Source organism: Nilaparvata lugens, chromosome X, assembly GCF_014356525.2.
Source record: "Nilaparvata lugens isolate BPH chromosome X, ASM1435652v1, whole genome shotgun sequence".
Lineage (NCBI taxonomy): Eukaryota > Metazoa > Arthropoda > Insecta > Hemiptera > Delphacidae > Nilaparvata > Nilaparvata lugens.
Genome location: NC_052518.1, coordinates 71,389,535 through 71,407,005, shown reverse-complemented (window position 1 = coordinate 71,407,005; position 17,471 = coordinate 71,389,535). Strand labels below are relative to the sequence as shown.

The 17,471-nt window shown below is 33.3% G+C and overlaps 1 protein-coding gene across 1 annotated transcript in view; it reads left to right on the top strand.

Moving 5' to 3' along the window:
• LOC111047543 (serine/arginine repetitive matrix protein 1-like) overlaps nt 1-17,471 on the top strand; it is a 60,128-nt gene that overhangs the window by 28,518 nt on the left and 14,139 nt on the right. The gene's annotated exons all lie outside the window — the stretch shown is intronic.

Sequence of the window (17,471 nt, the reverse complement as noted above, 5' to 3'; positions counted from 1 at the left end):
AATCAGGCTTTAGAAAATTCCATTCAACTGAGACAGCTCTGCTTTGTGTCACTGATGATATAAGCTTAGCTATGGACCAAAGAAAATGCACCATCCTCACCCCATTTGATTTTTCTAAAGCATTCGATACGGTTGATCATACAGTCCTTCTGAATAAGTTGGCTATTCTTGGTTTCAGTCACAACTCGTTAGTTTGGTTTAAATCCTATCTATTAGGTAGGAAACAATGTGTATCTGTCGGTGACAATAAGCCTACTTGGAAAAACGTTATGCATGGAGTACCACAAGGTTCAATTTTAAGCCCTCTCCTCTTCACTTTGTATGCTAATGACCTTTCTTCCATTATCAAATTCTCCAGTTTCCATACTTATGCAGACGACCTTCAAATATATTTAAGCTGTCCCATAACAAAAATTAATGAAACAGTTGGAATAATGAATCAGGATATCAATTCGATAGTGGAATGGACAAAGAAAAATGGCCTTAAGCTTAATCCCATCAAAACACAACCCATTATAATTGGATATTCTCATCTTATAAACAATATTGACCTTGAATCGATTCACAAAATTAGTGTAGACGGTAACGATATTCCTTACTGTAGCTCAGTTAAAAATTTAGGCATTATTATGAAAAATACTCTTGACTGGTCAGAACAAGTGAACAAAACTTGTAAAAAGGTATTCTCAGCCATGCATGCATTGAAGAAAATGCACGATATTCTCCCTAGAAACATTAAATTATTATTGGTTCAATCTCTCATCTTCCCACATTTAATGTATTGTAATTCTGTTCTTAACGATATGCAAGTCACTCTGAATGATAAACTACAGCGTTGCCAAAATTATTGTCCACGTTTCGTCTACTCTCTCCAACGCCATGATCATATCACCCCAGCCCACATTGCTAGTTCAACATTAAAGCTTCCCGATCAAAGGCTTTTTCGAATAGTCAAGCTTGTTAGAGATATCTTGAAATACGGTAATCCGAACTATTTTGAAGATGATTTCAAATTTGTCTCTGAAGGTAGGAGGATAGATACACATACTAGAACCGGAGAAAGTACTTTAAGGATACCCAATCATCGAACTACTTTTTTCACAAAATCCTTCTTAGTCAGTGCCTGTCGTGCATGGAATGCACTTCCTGTTTCTATCAGGTCCATCGAGAGCCGAGCGAGCTTCATCCTGACTTTAAAAAAACATCTTCTGGAACAAATGACTGAAACTGTCCGGCCCTAGAACGATCACATGACAATAATCCCCCACCCATCCAACAAATACAAACCTTTAAACCTGTTATAGAATGAATTGTGTGTATATATATATTACATAAACTCATGTTTTTTAATTATCCACTGCATACTGCTGTATATTACTGAAAGTTGATTACCCTTACTACTTTCAGCCCACTTCATTTTATTAATCAATAATTTGATCTTATCTACCTATATAATTATTTTACTCTATCAATTCTCTGTTTTTTTTTCTCTTAAATATTTATTTTAATTAAAACTTTTACAAAATTTCCATTAATAAATAAATCCTTAGCTTAATTAATTAAATTAACGTTTTGGTAGAGAGTTAGTGGGGAGGATATTTTTAATATTCTCTCCGAAGAATGGACATTGATATGCCCAAAGCTCCGCCAATTTATGTAGATGCATAACAATATAATTATCCATAGTTATTATATTACAAATTACTTTTTCATATCATATACTTTCAATAATTATTTTCTTAGTCTATATTATGTAAATTCATCTATAATTTTGCTGTATTGTAAGCTATTGTATATAAGTGTATAAGCCAGTATATATTGTAATCTACATAAATAAAGTACTCAATCAATCAATCAATCAAACATTCACTATTATTACTTCTAATTAAAGCTGTAGTATCTATTTTTGCAGGAGAAAAAATAAATGAATATATTATAAGTCATCTACTAAAAATAAATATATTATTGAAATCAAACAAAAAATTAAATTACTAATTTCAGAACTTCCTGGACTTTCAGGAGAAATTTCAGAATGGCCTTCATTCTATAAAAGTTTCAGAATTCATGAAAATGCTGATCTGATTGATGGTGATAAAATTCGGTATCTTATTGAAAAGTTGAGTAAGAAGTCTTCATCTCTATCTGGAATATTGCCTATTGCAGAAAATTATCCTATTCTATGGAAATCCCTGACTGAATCATTGCAATTGTACTCAAAATGTTAACAATATAGTCTAAAGCGAATTATAAATATCTGCAATATTTATAGATACCGTACCAATCTTTATGATTTCTTATAAGAATGATTAGATTTATTTCTATTATAATATAATTATTATATAGACCTACTAGCCGGCAGGATCGCTTCACTCGCCTAATCTGTCTTGCCTTGGGGTTCTGCTTGAATCATCCACAAAATAATAGAATCAGCAGGCGAGCGTTTCAGCTTTCTTCCTTCCGTCAAAAGGCCAACAAAAAACGTTCAGGCTCGATTCTATCACCAGTATTCTTTGAATTATTATGTAGTGCAGGGTTGCAAAAATAGTTTTTCTCTTTCAGAATTTATGAATATTTAGTTATTTCTCAATTAGTGACTTGTTTAGGAAATAATGAGGGTTATTGTTTTTCAGTCTAATAGTTCTTTGAAATTTGAAACAGAAATGATATGGAGAACTCAACAAAAATACATATCTAACCTTATCGAGTATGAATTTTCTTGAGAAATGTAGAAAAATCATTTGAAAACTCAAACTTGAGAAAAGAAACCCTCTAAAAAACGCTGGGAAATGCTTGGAAAACGCTTCAAAAGCGTATTGGGCGTATCTTCGGCCTTATTTTCAAGTTTCCTTGAGACGAAATTTCTAGACCTAAGCTGAACTTCTGTACCTAGATTGAAAATTCTCTCTCAATTGATTCTCGAGAGATGTGTCAAAACGCAAATAAAATTTCTTGATCTTTGCTTAACTGTACAAAATCTGAACACGATCTTACATTTAGTTCTTGAGAAGGCGTAGGAAACGCAGGAAAACGCCCAAAAACCGCGAAATGTAGGCATTATTCCAAGACCCTCTTAATAAATAGTTATTTGTATATCTAGAGTGAAAAGTACGACTTTTTCTCCCTGTGGGAAAAAGTTTGAAGCCCGAGGCGAAGCCAAGGGCAGCAATTTTCCTGAGGGAGAAAAAGTATTTTTCGCTCGTGATGTACACAACATTTTTCCTCCATCTACATTTTTTATAGAAACTGCAAATAAAATCATTCTAATAACTTACATATTGGTGACAATGATTCCTAACAACATAACCTAAATCTAAAACCTAAAAACCGGTCGTCTGATTGGCACTGCCGATTGTGCTATTTATCGGCAAAAGTTGTAACATTTATATCAGCTGGGCAGCTACCAAAAATGGCTGACTCCAGATCACGCGGTTCAGATTTGAATTGCAGATCAAAAATATTTGTTGGCTGGTATTTTGAATAGAATAAAATATTTTAAAAATTGTATAAATTTTTATCGTCTACTAATATTAAGAATATAATAATTATCATACAAACATATACATTATGTATTTCATAAGTTGATCAAATTTCTGGTTGTGGTATTGAATTCAGTTGACTCAAGACAGACACCTCTATTATACTTTCTCATCTGAGCTTAGACCTTCTAACCTATTACAATGTAAGTTTCAAAATAGAGATGCTCCCCATGTTATTTAAATGGAATCACTTTTACTCCCTAGGGAGTTTTTCTGTTTTTTACTACCGAGAGCGAAAAAGTGACACTTTAGTATTAGGTTTCAGGGAGTAAAGTAAGTACTTTAGACAGTAGGTGGAGGAAAACATTTTTATACCTCAGCTGAGCCTGTGTATCAAACTTGAAACTCTGCGTATCTTTGGAATTTTTTTCAAATCCGTTCTTAGTGCGCCTTTAGATGGCCAACTGAACATACATGCCAAATTTGAAAGTATTTGGTCCAGAAGATTTTTAGTTCAGTTGGTTATGAATGAATGAGTGAGTTAATTAATCAGTGCCATTTCGCTTTTATATACAGAGTGTCTGATAAGTCACTCCCTATTTTTATACAGCTTTAATTTCTTTATTTAAGAACCAATTTTGTTGGAACTACATTTGTTAGATAGAGCAATCTTTGAGGTTGTTCTTAACATTTTCATTTGTTTCGATTTGAAAATGTCCCCTCTATTGACTGTGGAAGAACGAGCCGAAATAGCAGCTCGTTTTGCATCTTTATTAGGCCTACCTTCTTATTCTATGGGGATCTGGGGATCTGTGGTGCGAGTACAAAGGGGGGAGGTGGTGGAGGGCTGAACGAGGGATCCATGCAACACTGGATGTAAAAACATTGAGATCTTTCTTAAGGCTGTGCAAAGGCTAAAAATAAACTTTATACTCGTGATACTTTTCGAAGTTTATCGATTTCTATATCATCAAGCTATCAAAATGGAAAAGTTTTTTCAGGAAAACATTTTTTTTTTCTGATCATACCTTTTTGAGATATGAGCGCCTAAAGTTTACATTTCTGGGACAGAACATTTCAAATTCGGTAAGAGATAAATCCATGAAATTCAGAGGATGAATTCTTCATGATATTGTTGATCTAGTAAAACAAAAATTTTCTGAAAATATCAATTTTAAATATATTTATTCAATTTACTAGAAATAACCAAAAATAACTTTTAGTTGAGTTTTAATTGATATTATCTAGAAATTTTTGTTTTACTAGATCAACAATACCATGAAGAATTCATCCTCTAAATTTCATGGATTAATCTCTTACCGAATTTGAAATGTTCTGTCCCAGAAACTTTAGGCGCTCATATCTCAAAAAGGTATGATCAGAAAAAAATGTTTTCCTGAAAAACTTTTTCAGTTTGATAGCTTGATGATATAGAAATCGATAAACTTCGAAAAATATCTCGAGTATAAAGTTTATTTTTAGCCTTTGCACAGCCTTAAGAAAGATATCAATGTTTTTGCAATCTAATCTCATGGATTTATATCGTACCGAATTTGAAATGTTCTGTCCCAAGAGTTCAAACTTCAGTCGCTCATATCTCAAAAAGTAATGATCGGAAAAAAAATGTTTTCCTGAGAAAACTTTTCCATTTTGATAGCTTGATGATATACAAATCGAAAAACTTGGAAAAGCATCACGAGTAGAAAGTTTATTTTTAGCCTTTGCTAAGGCTAAAAATAAACTTTAAACTCATGATATTTTTCAAAGTTTTTCGATTTCTTTATCATCAAGCTATCAAAATGAAAAAGTTTTCTCAGGAAGACATAACAGAGTAACGTGAAAGACCACTTTCACGAGATCCTTGACGCAGTGATTTCTTAGGGCTCTTCATGAACATTTCACGAACTCTGTCAACATTGTCTGCTGTCCTTGACGTTGATGGTCTTCCTGATCGCCTTGCATCTGCGACACTCCCTGTTGTTAGTAATTTGGAATGGAAATTTTTAAAAGTTTTTGCATCCAGTTTCGCATGGATCCCTCGTTCAGCCCTCCACATAACGAGCTGCTATTTCGGCTCGTTCTTCCACAGTCAAGAGAGGGAGCATTTTTAAACTGAAACAAATGAAAATTGATGTTAAACACAACCTCAAGGAGTGCTCTATGTAACAAATGTAGTTCTAACAAAATTGGTTCATAAATAAAGAAATAGAGCTGTATAAAAATAGGGAGTGACTTATCAGACATACTGTAGGTCAAGAAGAGTTTTAAATTAAATTTATTAAATTACATTTTTTTGCGATGATTGATCGATGACTGAATATTTCAATTGCTGCCATCAATTTTTTGCAATAAATTGTCGAAAATTTAGTGCTACGTAATATTGACCAACGTGTTAACATTGAGAACCTCCAATTTGAAAATGGGAAAGATTATGCAGAGTTTTTCACTCGGATGAATTATATTACTCCAAATGTCATAATGTCTTAAGTTTTATTTTACACTGTTGTTATGTTTGTGCTGCAAGCATTTTTGTGCCCTGTTCAAAATGTTACATGTATAATTTTGACAAAATAAACTCTATTCAATTCAATTGATAAATATCAAGACAAAAAAATATCTTCTTATTCATTATCTTAATGAGATAATTAATTTCAAACCCATTAAAATTAAATCATTTAATGGATGAGAATATTTTTTGTGAAATTTTTTAACATCAGAGGATGTTAACGATATAGCTCAGACTGAATGATTTTACTTATTTCATAATTTTTAACTAGCTCTCTCAAAACTACATCCAGCAACGGATTCTTTCAAAAGAGGATTTTAGAAAAAGCGAAATTCCAACTCATAAATTATTAACTTTTATCAGAGAAAATGAAAAATTACAATCTTGGAAATACTTCAATAAAACTTAAAACTAGAACGATTGATAAGTATCCACATTCTTTGTTGATAAAGAAAAAAACAATTATCATCAAACACTTGAGTATGTGATGTGCAGTAAAGTACATGAATATATCATTATTCATTCCCAGTTTATAAGAGCTTGTCTACCGCTAATTGATTATCGAAAGTGAAAGAAAAGAAATTGTGTCTGAATTGTTTATCATCTCAGAATACATCACAGGCTAAGAACACAAAATCATGTTAAAATATTGTGGAATACATGATCATTCTAGTTTACATAGTGATGATATTGAATTGGCAAAAAAATCAGAAGAAAAGAAATGTAATATAATGAACAAATCTGTTGATTCATCATAAAAATCCCCACAAGATGGTGTATCACTGTCACATTGTTCGATACATTATTCGTCTATTGTTAGCAAATTGTCATGCAGGGCGTGACACAAACAATGGTCATTCTACCAACCGCCAAAATTATCGTTTCTGATTATTTGAATCGTCGTCATGAAGCTCGTGTTCTTTTGGATCTTGCTAGCCAATTGAACTTTATGAAACAGAATTTCAACGCAAATTAGGACTCTCAATTTCTCTCAAATTCCGCACTGATTTCCTATTGCTTCTTTATTTGATTAGCGAATCTCATATAATTTAGATGCATTCATTATTGATAAAATGACTGATAATCTATACCAAATCGGTTTTCATCACTGGAATCATTGAATTATATGGAAGATATTCAACTAGATGATGATAGCTGTAGCATTCCTGGGAAAATAGATATTCTATTTGTTTCTGAAATTTTCTCATTGATTGAAAAAAATAACATCCAGTCGCTTTATCCACCTGTTTTGGATGCGTTAGGCTACTAAATCGATTCTGAAAGTAGTGCCGATAATCATGTATGTTTTAAGGCAACAGAGGTACATCTTAGCTCTGTGATGAAACGATTCATGAGTGTAGAATAGGTTACATCGCCATTATTTTTAAACAAAGAAGATGAAATTTGTGAGAAACATTTCGCTGAAACCCATAAACGATTTATTTACCTTCAGAATGAAGATCCTTCCAATCTTGGAGATTCATTGCCTATTTGTGAAAGACGTTTTGTATCTTTAGAGAAATGACAAGAAACTAACAAAGAATTGAAATTGGAATATCATTCAATATGAAAGATTATATTGATGAAGGTCATGTGTCGTTTCCATCTTCCGAAAGAGATATATATATACCGCTACTTACCGTATCATTGTGTAGTGAAATCTGACAGCACATTCACTTGCCTCCGGGTGGTTGTTCGACGCAAGGGCTAAAGCGTCAAATAATCGCTCGCTAAATGATTTACTTTCCACTGGTCCGAAATTACATTGTGATTTGATAGCAGTACTCTTAAGATTACACATATTGAAGTCAATGAAGATGATAGAAAAATATCATACAACTCTGTACAAAACGAAATATTCTTTTAACGATAGCTAGAATATTATTTTGATTCATAGGGTCACCTTACTCCAGTTTTTACATACGCTTGAGACATATCTCGCAAAATGTTTTATGAAAAATGTATGACATTTGAAAATAGAATGGGATGATATTGTTCATATATATATATATATATATATATATATATATATATATATATATATATTTATATATATATATAAATTAAAACAGGAGACACGATATAAATAGATTGAAAACACTTAAAAACTTACATTAGAAATGGGGGAATTTTCGGAGACTGTGTCTCCTTTCTCAACCGAGAAAACTGCAGTCTTCTCGGTTGAGAAAGGAGACACAGTCTCCGAAAATTTCCCCATTTCTAATGTAAGTTTTTAAGAGTTTTCAATCTATTAATATCGTGTCTACTTACTTACTTACTCCATGGCACTACAGCCCATCCAGGGCCTTGGCCCCCTCAAGAATGCCTCTCCACTCCTCTCTGTCGGCAGTCTTGCGTCTCCATCCCCTAACGCCTATTTTCCGGAGATCATCTTCCACATTCTCCAGCCAGCGCTTGCGTGGACGTCCTTTCAACCTTCTTCCGCCTGGGTTTTCTCTGAAAACTTTTTTAACAGCTCTTTCATCGCTCATTCTTTCTACATGACCCAACCAGCTCAAGCGTCTCACTTTGATCTCATGTACAATAGGTGGTTTTCTGTACAGGTCACGCAGCTCTTGATTCGAACGAAGTCTCCATTCTCCATCAATACATACTGGACCGTATATTCTTCTCAGAATCTTCCGTTCCCATATACTGAGTAGGTCTTCATCCTTCTTTTTCAAAACCCTGGTTTCTGCCCCGTATAACACAACTGGTTTTATAACAGTTTCATAGATTTGTTGTTTAATTTTCCTTGACAGTGTTTTGGATCTCAAGTATTGGCTAAGTGCATGATAACATCGATTTCCTGCCGCTATTTTTGCTTTTATATCAACTTCAATATCGTTATCTTCTGTGATAATAGAACCAAGATATTTGAAGCTTTCCACTCTTTCGAATGTGTAATTATTGCACTCTATGAATCTGTCGCCAATCTGCCGGGCTCTGCTGCTTGCCAGATACTTTGTTTTACTCTCATTAATTAAGAGTCCTATTTCTGTAGATCCGTCATCGAGCTGTTTGAAGGCATCTTTTAGAGTTTGGATGTTTCTTGCAATCAAGACTACGTCATCCGCATAGGCCATGTACTGCAACATTCTGTTCATTATCGTGTCCCCTGTTTTATATATATATATATAATATATATATATATATATATTATATATATATATAAATTAAAACAGGAGACACGATATAAATAGATTGAAAACACTTAAAAACTTACATTAGAAATGGGGGAATTTTCGGAGACTGTGTCTCCTTTCTCAACCGAGAAAACTGCAGTCTTCTCGGTTGAGAAAGGAGACACAGTCTCCGAAAATTTCCCCATTTCTAATGTAAGTTTTTAAGAGTTTTCAATCTATTAATATCGTGTCTACTTACTTACTTACTCCATGGCACTACAGCCCATCCAGGGCCTTGGCCCCCTCAAGAATGCCTCTCCACTCCTCTCTGTCGGCAGTCTTGCGTCTCCATCCCCTAACGCCTATTTTCCGGAGATCATCTTCCACATTCTCCAGCCAGCGCTTGCGTGGACGTCCTTTCAACCTTCTTCCGCCTGGGTTTTCTCTGAAAACTTTTTTAACAGCTCTTTCATCGCTCATTCTTTCTACATGACCCAACCAGCTCAAGCGTCTCACTTTGATCTCATGTACAATAGGTGGTTTTCTGTACAGGTCACGCAGCTCTTGATTCGAACGAAGTCTCCATTCTCCATCAATACATACTGGACCGTATATTCTTCTCAGAATCTTCCGTTCCCATATACTGAGTAGGTCTTCATCCTTCTTTTTCAAAACCCTGGTTTCTGCCCCGTATAACACAACTGGTTTTATAACAGTTTCATAGATTTGTTGTTTAATTTTCCTTGACAGTGTTTTGGATCTCAAGTATTGGCTAAGTGCATGATAACATCGATTTCCTGCCGCTATTTTTGCTTTTATATCAACTTCAATATCGTTATCTTCTGTGATAATAGAACCAAGATATTTGAAGCTTTCCACTCTTTCGAATGTGTAATTATTGCACTCTATGAATCTGTCGCCAATCTGCCGGGCTCTGCTGCTTGCCAGATACTTTGTTTTACTCTCATTAATTAAGAGTCCTATTTCTGTAGATCCGTCATCGAGCTGTTTGAAGGCATCTTTTAGAGTTTGGATGTTTCTTGCAATCAAGACTACGTCATCCGCATAGGCCATGTACTGCAACATTCTGTTCATTATCGTGTCCCCTGTTTTATTATATATATATATATATATATATATAAGAGTCCTATTTCTGTAGATCCGTCATCGAGCTGTTTGAAGGCATCTTTTAGAGTTTGGATCAAACATCCAGAGTTTGAATTAAATTACAGAAATAGGACTCTTATATATATGCATATGCACTCATAGGCCAATACAAAAATGAAAAGCATTCAAAGAGTCAATTAGTTCTTCGGCCGATGTAGCCGGGAGACATTGCTGAGTATGACATGCAAAAACTGAGCTTCAAATTGAGAATTCAAAATCCTCTCATAATGTAATGCACAATAAAACTTCCATTTTAAGGTTGGAATACATTCGTAGCCTTTGAAATTTCTGTGGCGCACTCACACAGCTTTCCTTGCCGTTATGAAAATTTATCACCTGACGCTAGTGTACACGCGCATCTCAAGTCTACTATTCAAAGATCCAAGCCAGCTGGTGACAGGACAATAACGCTGGAGACACACGAAGTCTGCATAGTGAATGATTCATAGAATGATCAGTGAATGATCATATCTCTTCATAGTGAATGATTTAATAGAATCAAAAGTTGCCAACAGTTTGCAATTAAAATAATAACAAGATACTGGGAATTTAAAAATGTCATGTCTGGATTGAATTCCAGTCACAATTACCCGCTTTAGAAAAGATGAAAATTCCTACGAATTTTTTCATCATGGAAAATCAAACATCAGATGTCATAGAATTTTCTGATGCTTCTCAGATCGAAATTGAAATTATCGTTTACGTGAGAGCTAAACAACCACATGGGAACTCCCTACAACTGAAACCGAACTCCTGGTGACAAATGATTCTGTCAGAGAAGGCTTAGTTGTTGAAATTGTGCTAGGCCCTGAGGTCTGCGGATTTTTATCTGATCAATAATGTGATCCTAATTTTAGTGGTTTGAGGGTCTTGGAATTAAAAACATAGATATGCGGTTGACTGACTGCTCTTATAATAATGAGAATAATATAGAGAATATTACAAAATACATCTTTACATGAATAATCTAATAATCAATCTGTCTTTAAGAGACCGAATACACATGTCTTTAAGAGACCATATATATTACGTCTTTAAGAGACCAAATTTACGGGGCACTTCTGATATTGTAGTGGGGGTATCAAGTACTTATCTAAGATCTGTCCAAAGGGTGATGAATGAGGATGAAGGGTGATGGCCTCCAGGCATCGGGCTAGTGGCGTCAGATCGAAGATCGTCTTTCAGCCCCGAACAGCAAGGTCAGATGTCCGATATCACCGGCCATCTCGGTCGGCGAATTCGTAAGCCCTCGTTCGACAGCAAGGCATATTTACAGCACGATCCTCGAATGAGTATTCAAGAATACACACACACAAAAAAAAACCTGCAACACAAGTCACAACTACTTAGTAATGCTAGAATAAATAACATACTAAATATTGCATTCAATGAATAATTTCTCAAGAAATCATCTAATGAATACAATACATACAATTTACATTAAATAGAAAATTAGAGGAATATTATAGGTTTTAATTTATTGTAGAATTTGAAATCTATAATGAATGGGATTATGAAAATAAATAACTAGTTAAAAGAATGATGAACAGTTACAGAGTTACAGTTGATGTACAACCAGTGAGTATTTCAAACTTTACTCACGATTACAAAAGGTTAGAGATATAAATGACTCTACCAATAAAATAAAGAATAGGAAGATACTCCATTTAGTATCACTTCCTTTTACATTAGTATATCGTCATACAAATCAGATGTAAGACTACAAAATTGAGTAAAATATTTGAAAATAATTGAAAAATTAATTAAATTAATTGAATAATTGTTAAATCAGGGGTTGTTACCTGATACATCAAAATAAAGACAATACAACAATACTATAAAATATTCATTACTCACCCTTAAATGGGTTTTCGACTGTCACTATCCATAGCCTACAATAATAATAAAGTGCAGCAGTCAACCGCTCTGAATGGAAATTAACTATGCCATTAATCTCTATACTTATAAAAGGCTAAGCCCCTACAGACTGAAATCACACCACAGCCCAAGCTACTGAGCCTAAAAACTTGAGATTTTGCACGATTGTTTATGGTAGTCTGAAAACATCCACTAAGAAAGGATTTTCAGAAATTTGCCCCCCTGAGGGAGCTGGGGCCCCCCCAAAATTTTGAACTTTTTAACCGCTCATTACACAGCAAAGTCATGAGGAACTTTTTTGTTCAGCTACGAAAAAAAATTAGATCTATGCAGAAAAATTTCGATCAGGAGCACAGGGGGGTGCAGGAGAGGGCATTTTTCGAAAATTTTGATGTAAAATCACACTACAGCTCAAACTAATTGTCCTACAGACTTGAAACTTTGCAAAAATATTCTTCAAACATGCTAGACGCGCACTAAGAACGGATTTTGAGATATTTTGCCTCTAAGGGTTTCAAAGGATGAAAAAGGATCCTATTAAGTAAGGTTATGAACATGGTAAGGTGAGTGCCATATGGAAATGAGATAATATTTATTCATTGACATGTGATATTCTAACATATGTTGTAATCATTGGAAATAACAAAATAATATGATAGAAATTCAAAAAAGAACATCTGTTCTATTATTGCCTTCTACCCGATTCCACTCAACCTCAATAATTTTGTTCTGATAATTGATAAATATGTTTAATAATATTATTATTATTGATATAATAATAGTATTGTTTTGGTAATCAATAAATATTTTTATTTTCACAAACTCTGTATAATTTATAATGGTGAATATGAAACAGCTGCATCAAAGAAATTATCTCAAAAACATATGTTTAGGAAAACCATAGTTTTGAACTTCGTTTTCCTGATGGAATGTATAAGCCTACACGTGGCATGTATTATTAATATTTTTCAGCTAGAACAGTTTTTTGAGACTGCTAAATAAACGTCTACAGTTTTATCAATGCTGTATCGGCAATATGAAAACGCATGCAGTTAATATGTATTTAAATAAAGGTGTTGATATCTACATGATAATTATTCTCTACCATTTTTATTTAATTAAAATTTCAAAATTATTCAAGCCTTTGTAGAATGATTGACTCACTGTACAGTCAGTCGAAAATTTTAATATTGAAATGAGGGGTATTTTGGCAAGCTGAACAAAAAAGTAAGGTCCTATGCACCTTTTTGATATTATTTCTTCAAATGAAAAATGAGTTTTGTTGGATGTCAAAACTCCCCCTGAAAGAGAACTATTCATTTTATCCTATCTTTTAGTAAAATAACAATGATTATTGCATTGAATAACATCTATCTTGCCAACAAGAATCGAACTCTTTGTGAATTTAGATATGACCTACACTTTAGATTTATATAATTCTATTAATAAATTCATGGAAATTGAAGTACTTTTTTCAGTTAGTTGATGATTAGTTGATGAAATTTATTATCAATAGAGAAAATGATTATAATTTCATCAATACAGAATTAGTTGAATGAATTTTCGATGTACTGAGTTCTTGGTCGACAATAATTCAATATTGGTATTTATCCAATCATTATTTTTTCAGAAGTTATTTAATTTGAAATATAAGATATTTATAAGCTCCTATCAATTTATCATTCGTAACAATGAATTCTTCAAAACATGAATTTAATCAAATAAAAATTTGTATTCAAAATTTTGTACTTTTTAACCGCTCATTGCACAGCAAAGTCATGAGGAACTTTTTTGTTCAGCTACGAAAAAAAATTAGATTTATGCAGAAAAATTCCAATCAGGAGCACAGGGGGTTCAGGAGATGGCACTTTTCGAAAATTTTGATGTAAAATCACACTACAGCTCAAACTAATTGGCCTACAGACTTGAAACTTTGCACAAAAAATATTCTTCAAACATGCTAGATGCGCACTAAGAACGGATTTTGAGATATTTTGCCTCTAAGGATTTCAAAGGATGAAAAAGGATCCTATTAAGTAAGCTTATGGTAAGGTGAACTCCATATGGAACTGAGATAATTGACACATGATATTCTAACATATGTTGTAATCATTGGAAAGCTTAAAACAATTTCATCAATTAGCTGATCGAATTGATTTTGCGTTGATTGAGAGCGCGAGCTTACCACGTGTTTTACGTGGTAAACGTTCTACAGATTTATAGTATTCCTGGTGATTGAGCGTGTCTTTTTCAGTGTTGTCTATTAATAATAAAGCTTAATTTACAACTAGCTTACCCAGCGAACTTCGCACCGCCAATGTATCTCATGACTTGACTTTATTTGGTGAATCATGAAATTTATCTGACAATCAACATGTTCATTTACATCTCAATACGGACTTCCTATGTGCTTAGTCATGCAGCATTCATTATTCCGGAAACATATTATTCTTCTCAATCAATTGGTAGTAATATCTATCAGTAAAGTTTTCAATTAAAAAAAAGGTTATATCAGTGTTTCAAAGAAAAATATTCAATGTTTTCATAGCTGTAGATTGTCGATATATGGTCCAGAAAATATGCGATGTACGATGAATCACACAGAATTCCATATTCTTTCCATTTAAGGATGAATATAAGCTAAGCTAAATTCAAAAAATTGTAAATTATTCTTTCATTCTTCAGTAATTAATGAATGCAATATAAATACTATACATATATACTATACAATATATATATATATATATATATATATATATATATATAATGATCTTGCTTCGCACATATTACTTAAAATGAATAATTGACGAAAGATTTTCATTTACTTTAGAAAATCGATTTTAATGTCAATTATAATATAAATCTCAATAAATCTTAAACTGAACAAATATGAACATTCAATGATTCTCTCATCAGCTCTGCTGTTAGTTTGATAAACAACATTAGTAAATTATTAACAAGTCATATGGTTCATATGATTAGAAAGAAGAAACGTGAATGTAGAGCAACCAGCTTCTTACATCTCCCCCCCTTGAACGAGAAACTTCCTCGAAGGTGTCAATTTGCTTGAGTGACAGATGATTGGTTCACTCCCATTGATTCCGCAGGCCACTTCATACATTGAGTTTGATATTCTTCTTATAATGGAGAACGGTCCACTTCTAACTTCATCTAATTTATTTCTATTCAACTTGTTCCCTTTTTCTATATACACTAGTTCTTTTTCCTTGAAACCATATATTCTTCTGTTCTTATCACATCTCAGTTTGTTCCGTTTGTGGTTTAAATTGGAATTTTCTATTGCTTCTTCTCTGTCTATTTGTAAGTTTCGTTTTTTCCTCAGTTGTGATGGTATTATTTCCAAATCCTCTCCCAATAGCAGATATCTTGGTGTAAATTTAGTAGTGCTATGGATTGTCTTGTTGTATTCTGATGTGCAACTTTCCGCTATTTTCGACCACGTCTGCGTTCTTCCTTCTGGACTATTCACTTTGCATCTAATACGATTCACCAATGTCTGGTTTAGCCGCTCATTAAGACCATTTGATTGTGGGCAATCTACCGATGTGAACACCATTGTAACGCCTTTTTCGAGTAGGTAATCTCTAAACTTTTTTGATTTGATAGACGCATATTGATCAGCTAATAGGATCTTGACAGAATGGTTTTGTAAGATAGGATCTAGCAAACGAATGTATTCTTTAGTAGTTTGACCGCTAGAGCTTGAAGTGAATGCATATCTAGAGAAGTGATCGACCAATATGTGTAGGTATCGTTTTGTTGAGTTGTTTCCACCAAACCCTCCAACAGTATCTATCGACATGATCTCACTAGCTGGACCCAATTGTGAAAGTAATCCTATTGAGCGACCTCTTCTTGTTTTATTCTTCTTACATATATGACACGAATCACAATAGCGCTTGACCATTTCATCCATGTTGGAAAAGTAGTAATGTGGACGTATGTGTAATAGTGTGTGGTGAGTTCCGATATGTCCTAGTTGAAAATGAATTTTCTCAATCAATTCTTTACCCTTTTCTTGAGAAAGGAAGATTCTTTTGTTCCCTTTCATACATTTGTAGAATATTTCCTCTTTATATTCAACATTCCTATTATTCATTATTGCTTCTTTGTTTTTTTCTTGATCGTCTTTTATTTCTTGTATAGATATCAAATTCACAACTGTTAAAATGTCTTCATTTCCTTCAAAGTGCTCTAAAACTGGATTTCTTGATAAAGTATCTGCTTCAACATTTCCTTTTCCTGGGCTATATATCAATGTGAAATCATATTGCGATAGGTAGTATACAAGATCTCCCAATTCTTCATCGGTTCGTGCTTTCACTCTGAGATTCTCCAATGGTTTGTGGTCTGTGATCACTGTAAATTTCCGTCCTATCAACCAATATTGCCAATACATAATTGTCTCTTTTATAGCCATACATTCCAGATAAATAGCTTTTTTCTTCTTTTGAGCAGGGCTCATTTTTTTTTTAAAATATGCTACTGGATGAAGCTCATTATTTTCTTTTGGTTGTTTCAGTACAGCTCCAAATCCCTCTCCACTGGCATCGGTGAAAATGAATACTGGTTTTTCATAATCATAAATTTGTAATAGGGGACTAGAACATAAGTATTTCTTCACGTTTTGGAAAGCTTTATCACATGTCTCTGACCAGATGTCAGGTATGTCCTTCCTCAGTAGATTGTGCTGTAAAGGTTCTAGAACTTTCACTGCATTCTCTATGTATTTATAATAGACATTTATTTTGCCCTTAGACTGGCGTACATTCTTCTTGGTTTTCGGTTGTTTGTCTCTTTTCAATTGCTTTGAGATTGTCAGTGAGTGGACGGACTGAGTTATTTTCAATTATGTGTCCCAAATATTTAATTGAACTCCTTGCAAAGTTTCATTTTTTCTCAAAATCTTCCAGCCAGAATTTTGCATTTTGTCCAATTTTCCCCGAGAATTTTTCCAAATCAAATTTCCTATCAATATCAATTGAAAATTCACTCTTACCTTTTTTCGGCATGTTGAACAAAAAAATCGATTTATAATGATCTTACTTCGCACATATTACTTAAAATGAATAATTGACGAAAGATTTTCATTTACTTTAGAAAATCGATTTTAATGTCAATTATAATATAAATCTCAATAAATCTTAAACTGTACAAATATGAACATTCAATGATTCTCTCATCAGCTCTGCTGTTAGTTTGATAAACAACATTAGTAAATTATTAACAAGTCATATGGTTCATATGATTAGAAAGAAGAAACGTGAATGTAGAGCAACCAGCTTCTTACATATATAT